The sequence below is a fragment of the Echinops telfairi genome, unplaced genomic scaffold (genome assembly GCF_000313985.2).
Source record: "Echinops telfairi isolate 266 unplaced genomic scaffold, ASM31398v2 ScPeMD7_2291;HRSCAF=2852, whole genome shotgun sequence".
Taxonomy (NCBI): Eukaryota; Metazoa; Chordata; class Mammalia; order Afrosoricida; family Tenrecidae; genus Echinops; species Echinops telfairi.
Genome location: NW_022106189.1, coordinates 47087570 through 47102475, shown reverse-complemented (window position 1 = coordinate 47102475; position 14906 = coordinate 47087570).

Sequence of the window (14906 nt, the reverse complement as noted above, 5' to 3'; positions counted from 1 at the left end):
CTCCCACCCCCTACCCCCACCGCCCCACGCCCCAGTGTCTGATTCCAGCTCAGCGCATCCAAAGACCAAGTCTAAATGCAGTTTCTGCACCGCAAGGCCGCAAGCAGAAGGCAGCGTTCCAGCTCTCCCGGAACCATCGCCCATCAGTGTAGTGGACTGCAGAAGGAGGGACGCCCTGGGGTCCCTGCTAACTGGAGTGGAGGAGGGGTGACTTGGGCTTGAAGCCAGAAATGCTAACTTCCAGAGCACGAGGGAGAGAGGTCAGTTGAAACCTCCCAGTATCCAAGGGGCCTGGGCCACCCTTTCCTTCAGTCCGCATTCCCAAACGCAGCTGCTCAACTCCACCCAACCCCTACTCTGGCCCTGGACCTCGAGCCCGTGGATCCACAGCACAGGGGGACTATGGGGGCTGTGCCTGCTCTGGGCTCCTGGAGGGAACTGTCCAGACTTCTCCTGAACCTTCAACTAGTTCATTCTCCTGCCGCAGGGCTAAGGGGCCTGGTGTTGTCCTGGGTTAGGTGCTGGGCCACCAACTTCAAGGCCAGCAGTCCGAGCCCATCATCCACCCTGCAGGAGAACCATGGGGCTTGCTGCTCCTGTAAAGCAAGGTTTGCAACCCTGGTCTACAGCGGCGCTGTGCAAATCGGCTTGATGGCGCCTCGTGCGGTGTTGTCCTCCGAGAGTGGTGTTCCCCATGTTCTCATATTCATCCAGAAAGAAGCACCAACAGAGTGCTCCAGAGAGACTCCATCTCAGGATCCTTGGAGATGTCCTCAGGAGAGAGCTGTCCCCGGAGAAGAGGAAGGTCCTCCATGACATGGACGGACACGGAGGCTGCAATGATGGGCTGGAGCGAAGGAACGGCTGTGGGGACTGCAGCGTGGGCCCAGGGGTCACGTGGGTCTGAGTTTGTTCTGTGGGCTGAGTCGCTGTGGGTCAGAACTGACGTCACCTCCCCCACCCTCCCACCTCCCCCCCACAGTCTGCACCTGAATGGAAGGAGCCTGGCTGTCACTCGGAGGGCGGCCCATGGAAACATCACCCTTGCCCGCAGGAGAAAGATGCGGCCGTCTGGGGCCATAAGGATTTGCAGACAGGCTCAGACGCCCTTGGAGGCAGTGTTCTGTTCTGCAGGTGCACTGAGTCCAAATCCACTCAACGGCACCTGGTGTGGTTTCACCTTGACAGGAGCAGGTCGTCAAGTCTTTTCTCCCCAGGAGGGGCTGAGCCGTTGGTCCGGTCCAAGCACTTAACCACTGGGCACCCTCGGACTTTACTAATCCCCTGCCACTGGGTGGATTCCGGCTCACAGCAACCCTGTAGGGCAGGTGGGTTTCCAAGACTGTAACTCTCTGCACGGGAGTCCTTCTCCCACGGAGTGGCTGCTGGCTTTGAACTGCTGATCTTCTGTTTAGCAGCCCAATGCATAACCACTGCGCCACGAGGGCCCTTTGTTAGGCATTGCCCACGCACCTGGCTTATAGCTGTGTGCCTGCATCTCTGCTTCCCCACATCCTCACCTACACTTGGCGTTACCAGATTTTTTTTTACATTGTTCATTTATTTGCTTTCCCCCCCCAATCTTTGCGTTACCAGATTTCTTACTTTGTATCTGCCTCCCTCTGGGTGCCCCTCTCAGTGGGCCTGGCATGTCTGCACTGGTGGGGACACCTGAGAAATAGAAGGTTGTGGTTCTGTAGGCAACGGGCTTCAGCCTTTCCCAGGACTGGCTTCTGGACATCACATCATTATCTCTGAGCTTGCTAATCTCCTCTGGAAAAAGGGCCTAGTAACAGTCCTGATGGGATTGCTGTGGGGTGTGGGATTTAAAAAGTGTTCCCAGCTCCCCGCCCCACCTCAAATATATGTCAGTCCTAGGACACTGCTTGCAACTAATGGTGAATGATTGTCACGTTATCTCCCTGAAGGCACCAGCTATCGGAGCAAGCAGACCCTATTGTCTGGTCCACCTTAGGTGGGGCTTCACACCCTACTTATGAGCGTAGTAATTATTTCCCTGGAGAAGTGGTTAAACCTGCATGTGTACCCCTAATCCCTCCCCTTCCTATTGCATGTATGCCCCTAGATCATCCCCCTCCCATTACTGTATTACCTATAGTGCAACCCCTTTCTGTGACGTATGTCTTTATCTGCAATTAGGGGGCTTGGATGTCCCTAAAAGATATATGAGCCTTGGTTAGAAATAAATCTCTCTCCCTCTCTCCTGCCCTCTCTGCCCACGCTGTGCGTGGACCTGGCTGTTGAGATCATGGCCGTCCAGGAAGTGAGCATGCTACCATGAAATGTGTCTGATTCCTTTATCTTACTTTCTCTTCCATCTCTCTTATTCTCTATGACTTTACTATAATCTTTATATATCATAACCATACAATTGTGCTTACAGAACCTGTGATAATGTGAGGGTCTGGCTTCCCCCACAGTGGGGATTCCAGGAGTTGGGCCCATGGCATTCTTGGATGGTGGCCAGCTCTGGGGTCCCCAGGGGCCAGGGCCCCCAAAGCCCTAGGGTTCCTAAGAAGGAGGTGCCACCCCCACCGCACCAAACATGGCGTAAACTAAGACCGCCGTCTCGCTTGTGCACTCTGTGTATTCTCTCTTCCATTGACCTCCATCTCCCGTGCTGCCAAGTCACCAGCAATGGATCACCACTGAGTCTTGTTGGGACTTGGTGCTTGGTTTCTCTCCCTGGCCACGTCCCTCCCCGCCAGCTGGCTCTCGGGTGTCTCTCAAGGACTGCCTACCTCTATTGGTGGCACAGTCTGTCCACTGAGCCCAGATCCTAGGGGCATCTGTTCAGTGCTGCCGGGAGCCTGTCCGCCCACAGAGCAGGTGGCACTGGTCCGTGTTTGAAGGGTCACCGCAAGGCTGCACACGCAGAACTTCCTGAAAGCTTCAAGGCATGATGGGTGGGATGCACACATAGACGACAGATAGATGACTGATCAATCGAGAGTGTGATAGTGAGGCTTGTGTACCAACATGACACCCATGAGAAGATAATGGTGGAGGTTAGCCTGTCAATCAGCTCACAGCTTGATGACCTCATTTGGAGGTGCCCCCAAGATCCACGGCTCTCTCTGGACATGGGCCACTCTCCTTCTCGGCCTTCACCTTCATGCCGCCAATGAGACACTCGGAGACCCGCTGGAAACCTTCCAGAACCCTGTGGTGCTTCCACCACCATTAGATCCACAAGACTGTCCATCCACCGCCTGTGATCTTGCACGCTGCATCATTGCTTGTGGCTGCGCGAGTCTGAAGAGGGACTTGTGGACTAGTATCGGACTGATGGATATGATCCGGACTGGGCTGGGATATTTTCCTGAAATATAACTACTTCTTGACATAAAGCTCTCTCTTACACATATATGAGTGTCACTCGATTAGTTTCTCTAGTCCACCCGGCCTAACACAGATACATAGATGGTGTGTGTGTGTGTGTGTGTGTGTGTGTGTGTGTGTGTAGAGAGAGATTATAGATAGATAGATAGATAGATAGATAGATAGATAGATAGATAGATGATAGATAGTTGATGATACATAGATGGTAAAGATGGGTGGTTGGTAGGTGGGTAGATAGATGATAGATACATAGATAGATGATAGATAGATACATAGATAGATGATAGATAGATACATAGATAGATGATTGACTTTCAAACACTGCATGAATCACAGACATCAGTCCGGCGCTGTGCAGAGTGGCTCCAATGGAAACAGTTGAGGACACCGTGCTAGACTTTGGGTTCCACAGGGTGGAGAGGAGAGCTGGGGGGGGGGGGGCGTGACTCACCCACATCCACTGTCGGCATTGAAACGGGCGAGTATGATGTGTAGAATCCAGGAGACCAAGCAGGCATCAAGGTGGAAACACCACGTCGAGCGATCGATACCCCCGACGTCAGTCAGCTGGCTTGGCCTTGGCCGATTTTGAGTTGGGCAGTCCTACGGTTTACTGCGGCAGGAATGGCAACTCAAGAGGAGGGACGTCTGCCACATTCATCGTCGAAAAGAACATTACGTGTACGCCCATCGAAGGACGTCGTGTCTGCTTCCAAATGTGACGATGATGAGTAAAGTGCCCATAAATATTTTTAAAAGAACCTTTGAAGATTGATCTTGAAGCACAGTGCTATCTGTGATAAAACCACCCCCAGGCCCTTAACAAGGAGAGAGAATCACTATTAAATTGCCTTCCCTAAAGCTAACACTTAAGAAAATGAGGAATGCGCCTGACTTTTCAGCCCAAGTCGATCAACTGTGCAGTCCAGCTGCACTGATGCTGACGGGTGGCCGGAATGCAAAAGTTGGACACAGGAGGAACGGCCATTGGAAATGGTGGCCTTGGGGACAGAGGTGGAGCTGGAGATCATGTGATGGAGTCTTGCAAAACCAGCAGCTTATGCATTCCAAATGCCTTTTCATCACAACACGAGCTTGGACGATATACGTGGGCCTCGACAGGCGGGCTGTGTGGGGGGTCATTGTCCACACCTGTGGGAAAGGAGACGGAGAAGCTCCTTCTTAGCAGCCAATCGAGCCCAGGGGCTGGCTGTGGGACAGACCATCAATTGCTCCTAGGAAGCTCAGGTTGAAGCTGAAGAAGAAGCCTGGCGCCTATGCCTCCTGAGTCCAGGGGACAGCTCAAGGGTCAAGGAGAGGCTGAGCCTCCAGCAGCCTTGTGACAGGCAGAGTCCCCCGTCATCTTGATTGTGCTGGACCGACCTTGATAGGCGGCCAACTGACCACCCCATGGAGGGGACCTGACTATGTTCTGGGTGAAAGTATCTCTTACTGGTCCACAACAGAACATTTCTTTGCTGGCTTTTTGAATGTTGTTGCAGCCTCTCCTTTGGCACGCATTAGCTGTACATCTGTCTTTTGTCCTGACCACCTTAGCGCCAGTCTGCTTTCTGTTGGGTCTCCCGGCTGTGAAGCACAGGAGGAGGGGATGCGTACTGAGAATAACTGATACAGGGGCTACAGGGAATGAGGGGTGGGGGTGGACGATGGGGAGGGTAAGGGGATCTCAGGGGTACAGACAGACGGGAGGGGGCACTGGAAAGGACTGTGGTTGTGTATTTCATCGTGGAGGCGATTTAACTGATGTGGGGGTGATTGCACATGTCTCCTTGACGTGACTGGACGATGGAGCTATTGAATCATTGATATGCAAAATTACTTGCCAAAAAAATAGATGTGACACACTGAACACGAATGACCAGAGGCTGACGAGTCGCGGATGACCTTCAGAACACACAGGAAGAGAGTAAAAGGTCATCAAAAAGCACAAAAAGACCAACGTGGGTGTCAAAGAAGAGCCTGACACTCACTCTTGCCGGCCCAGAGATAAAGCGAAGGGAAGAAAAGATGGAAGTGAAAGGTCGGAACAGGAAAGTTCAAAGGGCAAATTTAGGAGACAAAAGAGATGCAAACGCCTGGTCATCGAGTCTCCTGACTCTCAGTGGGCATCTACAGCACAGGGTAGCCCTGCCCTGGGTGGGGGTTTCCAGGGCTGTAGCTCTTGATGGAAGGAGAAAGCCGGGTTTGTCTCCCTCTGAGGGCCTGGTGGTTTTGAACTGCCAGCCTCGTCGTTAGCACCCCAGAGTGTAACCACAGCTCAGAGGATAACTGATGCCGGGTGTATAGAGGACGCAGGGGTCGGGGAGTGGGGCCGGTGGGGGAGGGGGCTTGGGAGTAAATAATGGAGGGTGGGGAGGGAGCCCCCGAACTGGCTGTGGTTACACAACTCATTTTACAGGCGATTTAACCATGGGGGGTGAGCGGAGGTTCTAAAATGGATTATGGTGATGATTGTACAATTCTCCTTGATAGGATCGAGGTGGATTAGGTGCCAATAAAAGTGTTTAAAAAAAAAAAGACGAAGAAGGAGAGAAAATGGAAGGATCCTGTAAAGTCAAATTGGTGCGCGTTCCACCATGTCAAGAGGCAGCATACGAGAGGACGGAGGACGTTGAAGGGAGGTGACCGGGCTGCACGGACGGACGGCATTAGCAGACGTCCGGAACGGACAGAAGGAAGGGAAGCCGCTTGCAATGTTTCAAGGAGCTGAGGGAGCGCTGCAGGCACTCCCTCGTCTGTGCCAAGAGATCGGCCGACCCGGGACGAGATCCATACCGGTGCCCGTTCCAAAGAAAGGTGGCCCAGCAGAGGGCAGAAATTCCCAGACACTGTTATCCCCGTGGCATGCGGTACATGCAGGGAAACTCAAGCTACCTTCACCAGAGGACGTGGGACCAGGGATGCGGGTCGGCGTTGGTGTCAGCTGGATCTTGGCTGAGAGAGAATACCAGAAAGCTGTTGAATGGTGCCTGGTCACTATGCAGAGGCATCCGTCGACTGTGTGGATCGCAACACACGGAGGACGGTGAGGAGCAGGAATGCCAGGGCACTCCACTGTGCCCACGGCGCAGCCGCTCCTTCAGAGCCAGGGCAGGCTGCAGGCTCTAAACCAGGGCAGGCGTGGGTCCGGTTGCATCCTCTCACCACGCTGACTCGCTCTGTGTGTGGAGCAGACTCTGATCCTCGGGAAGAAACGAAGAACATGGGATCCGCGTGGGAGGAAGGCTCTCTGGCAGACGCCACAGCCTGCCTCGTGAGGGCCTGCCGGGTGGATGGAGAGGAGGACCACCACTATCCATCTGGGTCGCAGCTCTTCTTAAACAAGACAAAAATGCCCACACCCGGACCGACAGACAGCATCACGTCCATGGAGACAATGCCGACGTTGTGCAGCCGACGCCCCAGGAGAAGTCCAGAGGTCAAAGGACATACCCGTCGCCTGAGGCGAACCTCCCGCAGAGGCCCTCTCCCAGGGTGGTGAAGAGCAGGCATGTCCCTTGAGGGCTACGGTGTGTCCGGCCCAGGCCGGGACTTGTCAGTCACCTCGTGTGCTGTCAGAGGCTGGGTGGCGGATGATGCATTTGAACTGTGGTGCCGGCGTCCTGTCAGGTGGGGTTCCCCCAACGCTGTGGTTGGGGCTCACGGGTGCCTTCAGAGTGACCCAGTCCTAGTCCACCCTCACAATTGCATGTGAGCCCGTTGGGGCAGCCACGGTGTCAAAGATTTTCCCTGAGGGTCCTCCTCTTCCGCGTCCACCCTTGACTGGACTAGGAGCCCTGGTGGAGTCCTGGTTGTGGCTTGGGCTGCTAACTGTGAGTCAATGGTTCGAAACCACCAGCCGCTTTGTGGAAGAAAGATGGGACTTTCTACTCCCGTACAGAGTCACAGTCTAAGAAACCCAGGAGGACGGTTCTATAGGGTCCTATACCTTGTCCTATAGGGTCGCTAGCAGTCAGAATCAACCGCATGGCAGTAGGTGTGGCTCGGCTGCCTGATTAAGCACGATGTCACCTACCAGGGCTGCTTCCTCCAGAGCCCTTGTGATGAAGTTTCCCTGTTTGCCGCTCAGGAGCATCGCAGCTGCACTTCTTCTGAGAGGCCTGTTTGTTCTTCCGCAGGCTCCCCAACACCGGAATCCAAACGCCTCAACCCTTCTGCGGTCATCCTTACCCATGGTCCAATTCAAGGCCGTGGGAAAGCCCACGAGGCCTGAAAAGTGGGTGAAGGGAGACATTGGTCGGTGTAAGACATGAAAAAATAATAATAATTTGTAAATGATCAAAGGTTCATGAGGGAGGGAGGGAAATGAGCTGATACCAAGGGCTCAAGTGGAAAGAAACGGTTTTGAAAATGTTGATGGCAACCAATGTACAAATGTGCTTGACACAAGGGATGGATGGATCGTGCTAAGAGCTGCATGAGCCCCAGTAAAATGGTTTGAAAAAAAGAAAAGCCCATAAGGTCAGGCCCACCTCAGTCCTCAGAATGACACCCTGGCCCTTCGACACTTCACAGAGCTCTTGTGCATCCGATTTGCTCGAAGCATCAAGTCCGTTGATTTCCTGATGGCTGCTTCCCTGAGCATCCATGGGGGGCCAAGCACAGGACACCCTGAGAACTGCGTCCTCTGCTCCCGCGTGGGTCCTCTGTGCCGCGTCACATCCCAGCTTCTCTCTGTCAGTGGGCGTGAAGGCTGCTTCACTCGGGGGCTACCTACCCCAGCAGGGTGCCCGCACTCCTGCCCGGACCTCGTCTCTGGACCGGGAATGCTCACTTGCTCTTCAGCACTGTGGTCCTCACATCATCTCCCGTCAACCCGAGGGGATGAAGCGGGAAGGGGGCGGAGTCTAGCCTGTCAATCAGGTCACAGTCTGATGACGCCTCCCTGTGGGTGTGGCCTTCTCAGGAGGATTCTGGGAACGTCCTCTCTTTCTCCCTGGAGGTGGGCCACATCCTCTCTCTGCTGCACCTTCCTGGGGAGGAGCCACTGGGGGCCATGCTGAGCCCTGAGAGAGCCATGCAGCGGTGACCTGTGCCACCCTGTGATGCTTCCACCTCCACTGGATCCTTGGCACCCACCGGCCTGTGATCTTCCTGCATTTCGCACCCTTGCTTGCAGCTGCGTGAGTCTGGAGAAGAGTTGGTGGGCTAGATCGGACAGATGGGCTAATATCAGACTGAGAACCGGATCTGGACTGGGTCGTGCTCTTAAGACTCAATTGCTCTTGGATAGAAAGCTCTTTCTTATACACACGTGAGTGTCTGTGGATTGGCTCCTCGTCAACCCGGACTAACACGAGGTCTTTCCTTCAACAACCTTCTCCTGGTCCCTACGTGCGTGCTCCCCTCTCCCTGCACCACACCTCACCTGCTCCTTTACCATTCCCTCCCAGGTCGCGCCCCCTCGTACAGTGGTAGGAGACCCCGTAAGGAAGGCCCTTCAGACTTCTCTCTTCCCTCCGCAGCCTGCATGCTGCGTCGGTGGATGGACCAGTGAGCCAGGTGTCCCCAATATGTACTGCCTGGAAGCCTGGCTCGCCAACCGGCCGACCGTGCTGCAGGGTCCGTCAGCCAGGGGGCTCTGGGAAGAGGCTCTCCCAGCTGTGGCTGTCGGCCTGGTTTGACCAGCTGCTGTCCCCAGACGTGGCACTTGGGGACACGGTCCTCGCAGTCTCCCCTCTTGTGCAGCAAGTCAGCTGCACACAGCCGTCTCAAAACACCCTCCATGCTGTGTCACCTTCCCTGGGCCCGCCCCGGGCCTGCCTCTGGGGGCTGATGAGTGTGATTAAGCCTCATTAGAACACGGCAGCCTGTGGACTCTTAGGCCTCGTTCTTATCGCCAGCGCTTCCGGTCGGTGCCTCCCCATGGAGCCTGGCAAGCCGGGTGGGGAGACTGTGGGTCCAGACAGGAGACCCAGAGTTGCTGGCTCCCGGCTGGCAGCTGCAGGAGGGCAGGTGAGCGGGTGTGTCCGAGGGTCCAGGTTGGCTTGGGAAAGCTCTGTGGGCAGCAGTGCAAACAGAGGGGGCACTGGGGGGCTGGAGCCAGGCTCGCTCAGAGCAAATGGGTTCGGTTGCCCCGAGGGGCTGCGCTGAGGGTCCTTACAGACCAGGACTAATGAATGGGGGTCAGTTCATGTCCATCCAGAGGCGCTCTGGAGAGAAGAAAGGCCCGGTGACCTGCTTCCAGAAACTCATGGCTCCGAAGGCCATGGGAAGCAGGCAGGTTCCGGTCACCAGTCGGCTTGTGTGCCCAGCTCCTACCTGCCACCTGGCCGTGTCTTCTGTGGGCCTCAGAAACCAGTGCCCACGGGCTGATGTTTGGCCTCCTGAGCATGGTCCATAGACCCCCAGTCTGCCCCTGCATGTCTCCCCCACCCCCCACACACACTGAGTCCAGCCTGATTGTCCCCATAGCTCACCCTGCCCAGTTCCACTCCCACCACCACATGGCCTGTCCCCTTCCCTCCAGGAAGCCCACCTGTCCCTCACCCCACTAAGGGCCAGGGGGTGTTCCCAACCTGCCCCTGGGACCCCTGTGCTGAGAGGGGCCACCCCTCATGTCCTGACGAGAGCTACGCTTGCTTCCCAAAGCAAAGCACAGAGGCCTGAGCAGCCCCCTGCCAGCATCACTGTCCACGCTGTCTGGTGGGGTCTGATGCTCAGCGGGCCAATGGACAGCCGAGCAGAATGCTGGCCAGCCCTGCACCATCTTCACGGTCATCCTGTGCTCGAGCCCATCGCTGCAGCCATGGTGTGAGGGCCTTCCTCGCTCTTGCTGCCCCTCTGCCGGACCAAGCTCGGTGTCCTTCTCCAGAGACTGGCCTCTCCCGACAGCCCGTCCGGAGGATGTGAGACCAAGCCTCGCTGTCCTCTCCTCGAAGGAGCACGCTGGCCATACGTCCTCCTGGACAGATCTGTGTGTTCTCCCGGCAGTCTGTGAGACTGGCTGTCTGCGTCAGTCAGAGGCACTGATGCTGCTCCGGTCTTCCTTACTCTGTGTCCACCCCTCTCTCTCTCTCTCTCTCTCTTACACACACACACACACACACACACACACAGGTCCCTGAGATAGCTTTGCTCTTGCACCCTTGGGAGAGGCATGGTGCAGCAGGTGTGCAACGCACCCCTCGCTCTCCTGACCGCACTCCCATGGGTGTTAATGGCAGAGCCAAGTAAGTCCCTGGTACCTCCACCTTCCTCCACCTGCCACAGCGTTGCTTGTTGGTCCCTGGGCTGAGCCCTGCCCATGGCAGAGTCTGCCTGGGTCACTACAGATGGGGTGCCCGTCCCTGGAACCATGAGAACCAGCAGCACCCCAAACCAAACCCAAACACACCCCATGGGGTCGATGCTGACTCACAGTCGCCCTGCAGGTCAGGTCGAGCCGCCTCGGTGGATTGCTGAGGCTGGCACTCGGCAGAGAGCCGAGTCTATCTCCAGAGGAGCGGCTGACGGTTTTGAACCGCTGACCTTGTAGTTAGCAGTCTGAGTGTAACCCACTGTGCCCTGGGGAGGCCGTTCTGGCGGCGTGTCACAGGTGCAGGGCCCGATGGCCGCCATCTCTGTGCACACAGAGGGCCGGGCCTGGGGCCGGGGGGTTTGGACCGCTGGCCTTCTGATTAGCAGCCGAGGACAAACCATCTGGGCTTTTATTAAAATACAGGCTCTGCTCAGAGATTCCCCCAGGCAGGCCGAATTCTGCTGGTGGTCCGGGACCCCACTCTGAATGGGATGGTCCCCAGTGGTACAGCTCCATCCCCCACCCCACCAGCTGCAGCCCTGTTACAGGAAGCTCGGGCTCCTTGGGGCCGCTCCAGGCTGGGGAAGCTCCATGCTGGCGGCTGCCTGCATCCAGATCCTGCCAGGCCCTCCCTGTGGTCTGCCCTGACTCGGGGCCATTGGCTGGTGGAGCCCAGAGAGCTGGTCCTGCAGCCAGTTCCTGTGAGCTGGATCCGCTCCAAGGAGGATTAGACAGAGGCCAGTTCCTGCCTAGAGCTGGGCAGCAGACGGTTCAGGCTGGCCAGGAAGGGCTGGAGCCCTGTGGGTGGGGACCCCAGGGTGCGTTCGGCCAGCCTCAGGGCCTGCAACCTCGGACCTGTGGCAGCAGCACAGAACACGGGACGAGGGAGACCCCACCTGGACAGAAGGGCTCCGTGCACCACCGAGCCTGCCAGCTCCGGCCTGCCTGGGCGCTGCAGCCAGCCACAGAGGGAGCCAGGAGCCAGGCCACTCCGGGAGTGCAGGGAGCAAGCCAGCCACTTTCCATCGGAGAAAACGCAGGCCATCAAACTGCAGAGCGTAAACCTTTGCCAGAGTAGAAAACCTCATCCTTCTCTTTCAGACCTGCTAGTGGTTTAGAACTGGTGACCTTGTGGTTGGCAGCCCAATGCATAACAGCGTTGCCACCAGAGCGCAATGCACTTATACCCTGATCTTTCTGTTAGTTATGATCTATGTATCTCTCTATGCTACTATGTATCTATGTAGACATGCCTGTATGCTATTATCTGTGTCTCTAGGTATCCAGGTATCTATACCACTATCTATGTACCCATTTATGTATCTATAGGTCTATTTATACTACTAAGTATTTATGTATCTGTCTAGGTAGCTATTTATGTATGGATTTGCACTGCTATGTATCTATACTATTATCTATGTTTTATTCTGTATCTACAAGGGGGTAACCCCCCCAAAAGAGGAAAACATCTTTTTCAAAGCTATGTATTTGAATTTTTTTACAAAACAACCTTAGCAACCTTCAAAGTACTCTCAGTAACTTAATGCATCTGTCAGACCCGCGATTCCCTCTGGGAAACATTTTCAAACTCGTCTGCTTGGATGGCTGAGAGCACCTCCCTCATTTTTTTCTTCACCTCTTCTACGTCCTCATATCGCTGTCCTTGCATGTCCCTCTTCATCCACAGAAACGAAAAGAAGTCACACAGAGCAAGGTCAGGTGAGTCAGGTGTGTGGGGCAAGAGAGGTATGCTGGGTTTTTTTGCCAAAAACTGGCGCCCGGAGATGGCTGTATGAGCAGGTGCCTTGTCCTGGTGACAAAACCAGTCCCCGTCCGTCTGTCCGACAGCAGGCCTTTTTGTCTCACTGGTGAGGACATCTTTTCAGAACCCCCAAACAGTGGTTCTCAACCTTTCTCATGCCACGACCCTTTAATACAGTTCCTTATGTTGTGGTGACCCCAACCTGTCGTTTTGCTACTGTGATGAATCGGGCGACCCCTGTGAAAGGGTCATTCTACCCCCAAAGGGGTCGTGACCCACAGGTTGAGAACCGCTGCTGTAAATAGAAACCTTGATGAACAGTCTGACCTGACGGAACGACCTCCAAATGCACTGAGTCGGCATTTCCATCCATTTGGGAAGTTGACGGACGTTCAGAACGAGGCTTGTCATCAATCGACATTTCACCTTTTCTAAAACGAAAAAAAACACTCGAACAATTGAGTGTTTCCCATAGCGCTGTCCTTGTAAACTGTGTTCAACATCACAGCAGTATCGGTGGCTTTTTTCCTGAGCAGGAAAAAAAATTCACAGCTGCAGACTGTTCTCTTAAATCAGCCACCATAAAAAATGAGGTTCCAGTGAAACTGCTTTTAGAAAAACATTCACTGTGACCAGAGAGGACCTTCCCAGGAGACGCCACTGGGTGCACTAGCTCAGAGCGAGTTGCTCGATGCTCAACTAGTGGGAAAAATGCATACTAGGAAAGCTCCATTCTGCCCAGTGCAATTCTAGGGGTGTTTTTGGTTACCCCCTCGTATGTATCTATCTATTCGGCTACTATTTGTGTATTTGTGTATCTATTTTTGTCACTATGTATCTATTTTTTGCTACCCTCTATGTGTCTATGTGTCTCCTCCTTAAAGAGTCACACTGGGGAAGTCACGGGGCAGTTAGTTCTACCCTGTGCTACAGGCCGCGATGAGTCAGAATTCACTTGAAGGCAGGGAGGGATGGATCCATGCCTGTATCTATATATTCTTGCTGCCCGTGTCTCCAGATGAGTCACCACCCAGGTCATCTATTCACTTCATTTATTTTTTAGTCTCTACATCTACAAGACAACCAGGCACCCTGGTGGCATCGTGGTTACTGGGCTGCTGGGCTGCTAGCTACAAGGTCACCAGTTCAGAAGCACCAGCCTCTTCTCCGGAGAAAGATGGGACTTTCTACTCCCGTAAAGACTTAATAGTCTTGGAAACTCACAGGACAGTTCTACCCTGTCCTACAGGACTGCTTTGAGTCCGCATAGACTCAATGGGAGATTTTTGTTTTGTTTCTGTTTTCATAAGTTAAATTTAAATGAAGCCGTTTGGACAGGGACCTGTCACCTGGATTTAACAGCGTCCATCTTGCTCCTGTTTGTCTGCAGGTCTTTGTCCAGGATGTTACAGCTAGCCAGTGGGGCAGCGCTAGCCCTCAGCCCTTCAGCCCACCTTCCCCGAAGCCGCTGCCCTCCCTGGCCAGACCTGCCCCCCATCTGCTCAGAACAACGTCTGAGTCTGACGTGTCCGCGTGGCTCCCGCGGCTCTTGTGCACACTCGTCTCCAGCGTGGCTCAGCTGCTGACTCTAGGACCAGCCCTCCGCTCGCTGAACCATCCGCAGCCGAGTGGACGTGGCGGCGGCGGCTGCGACTCTGAATTGCTGTGGGCTTGTGTGGTGGGGGCTTTTCATGTCTGATTGCTTGTTTGGTGAGGGCCCCTCCACTCGGGAAGAGGCAAGGCTGAGCCTCGCAGCAGGTCTCACACTCTTCTGGCTCCCCCCCCCTGCAGTACAGGGTCGTCCATAAGATCTCTGTTGAACTGCCCATCCCCTGGCGGCAACTCTCAGGGGGCATTTAAAGCCGTGTCGTGTCCACACCTCTAATGGGTCACCCCCACTTTGCAGGTGAGGGTGCTGGGCTCAGAGAGGTAGGGTCTTCCTGAAGACACACAGTGGGTCGGTGGGAGAGGGCGGGATGCAGGTGCAGGCAGCCTGGGGCAGAGCTGACCCTGCCTGCCTCCAAGCCCCACATGCAAGACTCTCCCCGATCTTACCCACCTTGTCACGGGGAGCCGGGCCCTCCCCCCATCTCCCCTGCCTCTGCTCCTCCCCCAGCTGAGAAAGGGACCCCGACAGAAGGCCTCCACCCAGGACGAGTCCATGGTGACTCACAGTGACCCCATAGGACAGGGCAGGACGGCTCCCGGGGGGTTCCGACATGGTGACTCTTTATGGGAGAAGAAAGCCTCATCTTTCTCCTGAGGAACTGGCTTGTAGTTTCAAACGGCTGACCTCGTGCCACTCGGGGAACCTGCGTCACCAGGAACCCCCCCAAACCCATTGCCATTGAGAAGAGCCGGGCTCCCGGTGGCCCCACCGGGCTTCTGAGGCCCCGGCCTTCACCGGGGCAGACGGCCTCATCTTTCTTCTCGCACAGAGAGGCTGGGGGTGAACTGCAGCCTTGGGGCCAGCAGCCTGATGTGTATCCCGCCGGTCCACCAGGGCTCCAGCCTCCTAGA